At 37.7% G+C, this 5,312-nt stretch overlaps 1 pseudogene; it reads right to left on the bottom strand.

Annotated features, from left to right (window-relative positions):
- Nucleotides 1-3,663: 3,663 nt before the first annotated feature.
- LOC102490822 (charged multivesicular body protein 5 pseudogene) lies at nucleotides 3,664-4,315 on the bottom strand (annotated as a pseudogene).
- Between the last annotated feature and the right edge of the window lie 997 nt (nucleotides 4,316-5,312).

Raw genomic sequence — 5,312 nt, 5'->3', positions numbered from 1 at the left:
CCAAAAAGAATGGAGAAAGCATTGTTGTGGCCATGACATTGCAACTGAGCTTTAAAAGACACACAAATTCAAAGTATGTTTCACCAAGAAGTTTCAAAGTAAATAAAGGGAGACAGTGAGTATACAGTATGTTAAGAATGTGATAAACTCTCCAGTGGGTAGATGTGGAAAGGCTAATTAGAAAATAATTTTGAAAATATAGTTTTAGATTTATTCCATGTGGTTTATTCTTTGTTCAGAAGACTGCATAGGAAGGATTCAAACTTCTAAGAAGACAAACAATGTATGCTTAGGAGAAGAAAAAAGCATAAATAAGAACGTGTAGCATTTGTCTTTCAGTGCCTGGCTTGTTTCACTTAACATAATTTTCTCTGGACTCATCCATGGTGCCTCAGTTGACAATATTTATGTAGCCAACCACAGTTCGAGTTCCCGACCCGGTGGCTTAAACTCACACTGGACGCATGTGCGTGCATGCCCAAGATCCTGAGAGGAGACTGGAGGAGAAGGGACTGTGGCATGGCCATCCCCCCTGGGAGGTGATTTCTCATTTTCTATCTCTCTGTCTCTGACTAGCGCATGTGCTCTATAGCAAAAACCTCTCAAAAAAAAAAAAAAAGATACTACTTTGTTCTATAAAGACTGTATTAATTTATGTTACCACTGACAGTGCCCAGGAGATTTTTTTCTTCCTTTCTTCTTTCCTTCCTCCCTTCCTTCCTTCCTTCCTTCTTTTTTCTTTTCTTTTTTCTTTTCCCTTCTCTTCTCTTTCTCTCTCCCTCTCTCTCTCTTCCTCTTTCTTTTCTTTTTCTTTATTATTATTATTTTTTAAGAGAGTTTTCAATAAGGTACATGCAATCGACAGAGAGACAGAATTCAAGAACTCATTCCCCAGGGGGAATAACTATGTCACAATCCCTTCTCCATTCTTGGAATTTGGGGCACAAGTGCACATAGGCTGCCGGGTACAGAACTCAAACTGCAGTGGACCACATGTGAGTTTACCACCTTAACCACTATATCACCTGATGGCCCTGAGTTTCCCTTTCTTTGCATCGTCACCAGCACCTGTTGTTCTTTGTTTCTTGATAATAGTCATTATAATTGATGTGATGTTGCTAGCTTACTTCATTTTAAGTTGTATTTCAGTGAAAATCAGTGATGTTGAGCATTTTTTCAAATACTTACTGGCCAGTTACATGTGTTCTTTTGGGAACTGTTTAGATTGCTTTTTATGAGAGAGAGAGATTTTCGGTATAGTGAATGTGAACTTCCTGGAGAGACAGAGTGAGACAGAGGGACAGAGAATGAGAAATCACCTCCCTGGGGAAAGACCATGCCACAACCCCTTCTCCTCCGTTGTCCTCTCAGGATTTTGGGCATACACACACACGTAGTGAGTTTAAGTCCCTGGGTCTGGGACTCAAACCACAGTTGTCTACATGGGAGTCCAGCGATGTAACCATTTCACCATCTGCTTGACCCGCTTACCCATTTTTAACTGGATTAGTTGAGTTTCATTTTTTGTTGGTGGTGCATTGTTGGCATTTCTTGTATATTTGTATTAATTTCTTGTCAAATGTATAGCTAGTTAATATTTTCTCCCATTCTGTACATTGTCTTTTCTCTCTGTTGTTATCTTTTCTGTGCAGAAGCTTTTTAGTTTTATCCAACCCTATTTGTCTATTTTTCACTTTGTAGCCTGTACTTCCAGGGTTTTATCCAAAAAATCTTTGCCCATATCAATTTCTAAAGTGCTTCCCTTTGTATTTTTTTCTAGTAATTTTACAGGTTAGGTCTTACATTTAAATATTTAATTAATTTTGGATTGATTTTTGTATATGACAAGAGAGAGGGTCTAGTTTCACTCTTCTGCACATAGATAACTGATTTTCCCCAGAACCATTTATTGAAGAGATTACCCTTTCCCCAATATATATTCTTGTCATCTTTGTTGAATATAAGTTGGCTGTAAATGCATGAATTTATTTTTTGGGCTCTTCGTTCTGTTCCATTGCTTTATGTGTCTATTCTTATGCCAGAACCATGCTATTTTGGTGTAGCTTTGTAGTATATTTTGAGGCTGGGCAGTGAGACAATTCCAGCATTGCTATGTTTTTACACATGACTACTTTGACTTTTCAGGGTCTTTTGTGAGTCCATATAAATTTTTATTTACTGTTGTTTTTTCTGTGAAGAATGCCACTTGTATATTTTTAGATATTTCATTGAATTTGTAGATCACTTTACTTTCAATCCATGAATGTGAGTTTTTTTCAGCCTCTTTTTTGTTATTGTTTTTGTTTTGTTTTGTTTTCCCACAGAGTGAGTGTGCCTACCAAAGAGACAAAAGAGAAAAGAGAAAAAAACAGTGAGAGGGGAAGTGAAAAATCACTCCCCTGGGGGATGGCCACACCACAGTCCCTTCTCTGGCACTCTCCTCCAGGAATTTTGGACACACATGCACATGTGCCTGGCATGTATTTTTTTCCTTTTGAAAAATATTTATTGAGTATAAACTATACAAAAAATATCAAGAAATAGTATCAATTATAAGTCAGGCTTTAATATTGAAAGAACTATAGAATTAATATCCACTCATGATACAGTAGTGATAATTCCATTCCAAAAATGGACACAGTAATGATCTGCTTACAAGACATTAAAAAAAAAAATCAAAAAAGAGTACCGCTTTAACCAGGCTATAATGCCATAATAGAAAATAGTTTTGAATCACAATGCAAATAGTCCCAGTAATCTCATCTTTATCTTATCAATTTGTTGGGTCACATAGAGACTATAGAGTTACACTGTCATAGAATGTAAAGGTTCCACTTCCTTGGTTCTATTAAAAATTACTACTGGGACCAGCAGGTAGTGTAATAGCTATGTCACTGTACTCCCATGTAGTTGACCATGGTTTGCGTCCCAGACCCGGTGGCTTAAAACTCATGCCGCGCACATGTGCTTGCATGTCCAAGATCCCAAGACGAGAATGGAGGAGAAGGGACTGCGTGTGTGCATGTGTGATTTCTCACTTTCTATCTCTCTGTCTCTCTCTGGTGAGCGCACGCGCCCTAGAGCAAAAACTTCAAAAACAAAAAAGAAAGAAATAAAATTACTATTAATGAATAAAAACAATTCATCTAAAGCCAAAGATACTTTAAGTACATTAGTCTTTCATAAGAGAAAAGGAATCAAATTTAGTACAAAGAAAGCATCCTCCAAGCAATGAGTCTCCTAATGGAAAAAATAATTAAAAAGCATAACTGACTTTTCCCTCAAGAAAAACAGAAAAACCTAGGGACCAGCAGTTAGCGTAATGGCTATGTCGCTGGACTCCCACGTCGTCGACCGCGGTTCGTGTTCCAGACCTGGTGGCTTAAACTCATGCCAGGCGCGTGTGCGTGCGTGCCCAAGATCCTGAGAGGAGAATGGAGGAGAAGGGATTGTGGCATGACCATCCCCCCTGGGGGGTGATTTCTCGCTTTCTGTCTCTCTGTCTCTCTCTGTCTGTCTGGCGAGCACACGTGCCCTATAGCAAAAACCTCTCAAAAAAAAAAAAAAAGAGAAAGAGAGAGAGATAAATCTGTCATGGTAAAGATAAATATCTAGTCCTAGAATATTTGTTTAATTTTTAAAATGTACTTGAATGATACAAATCTATGAAGCAGGGATCTGTGGCATTCCAAACTCATCCACCAGGACTCCATCCTTGTTTTTTGTGTCTATGGGAATACCTCTAGAATTGCAGGTGCAGATACTGCTTCATCCAAGTAAGAACTATCTTTATCAGCCAAAAGCTGATAAAGTGTATCCCACTCTTCTTCTAGCTCATCTTCATCTAATTCTTGGATGTGATAACTGCAACTCAATGCTTCTTGGATTTCATTTACATCTTCCATCATATCGTCTAGCTGGCCTTGCAAATCCTCGATCTGGTCAATTTTCACTTGTTTGTATGCCTTCTTCATTTCCTTTACTCCCAGTTTCATAGCATTGACTGTGGTCTTGGTGTATTTCAATGACTGGATTGTGTAATTGGCTTGTTCCATGTTAAATGACTGTTGGACAAGATTTCCTGTTGCTCATACATCCACTTTTGCTTTAAAACCCACAAAGCTTTCTGCTTGCCCATATTCTTTGCAAGAACCTTTCTCATATTCTTGATCTGATCCTTATATTTCACTAGCACAACATCCAATCGAGAAATCTTTTTTTCAATGAATTCTGCCCTGCTGTCCACTGTGCCAATGCAGTCAGTCAAGCTAGGCGGCAGAGCCTTGAGTTTCACTTTCCCGAAGAATTTGTTCATCTTGTGCAGCCACAAAGAGATCCAAAGACTCCTGGCATGGTTTTCAAGCCACTAGGTTTGGAACTCAAACTATGGTAGGCCATGTGGGATTCCAGTGCATCTCCTTACATTTCATCATCTGTGCAATACATCATCTGCTGACCACCATGTCACCTGCTGGTCCAGTGCATCTTCTTTTTCTTTTAATTTTTAAAATTTTGTATTGTTATTTTTTATATTACATTAATCACATATAACTTTACAGTATATAACATTTCTTTATCCAGCATGATTACCATGTGTATTAGTTAAGACAAAGACATTACTATCCACATCATCATCATCAAACAGCTTTTCATATTTTTCAGATTATTATTAATTTTTATTCTCATTATCTTTTTAAACATTCAATCACTATACATCATTTGGCTTGTAAAGAGAATTTACCTAAAATGAAATATTTCTCAAACCAATCCAGTAGAGAAGACTATACATGTTATTATCAACAGGTAATAAACCTTTTCTGTGTCCCATAAATATCATGCCTCTCTATTGTTGTCTTGCTATCCTTCTCTATACTTGTCCCTTCTCCCCACCCCCATTACACACTGTCTTCAGTGTCCATAACTATTTTCACTGCTTTTATGCCCTCCAATATTTCAATCTCCACCATATAGTACAGATAGTTGGTATATATTAAGTGGATATATACAATATCTTTCTTTCATAGCCTGGCTTGCTTCATTCAGCAATAAATTTTCCATATTTGGCCACTTTCTATCAAATGCCAGGGTCTTGGTTTTTTTATGGCTGTATAGTATTCCATGGAGTATATGTGCCACTCTTTTTTTAAAAAAATTATTTATTTAATTTTATTTATTCATTCATTCATTTTAATTTGACCAGAGAGAGACACACTCAGAGAGAGAGAGAGAAAGTGAGAAAGCAGACCACCAGGTCCAGGACTCAAACCATGGTCAGCCATGTGGGAATGTCCAGCACCTTAATCACCACGCCA

Source organism: Tupaia chinensis, unplaced genomic scaffold, assembly GCF_000334495.1.
Source record: "Tupaia chinensis unplaced genomic scaffold, TupChi_1.0 Scaffold000093_1, whole genome shotgun sequence".
NCBI lineage: Eukaryota > Metazoa > Chordata > Mammalia > Scandentia > Tupaiidae > Tupaia > Tupaia belangeri.
Note: the sequence above shows the minus strand (reverse complement) of the source record. Positions and strands in the feature narration are given on the sequence as shown.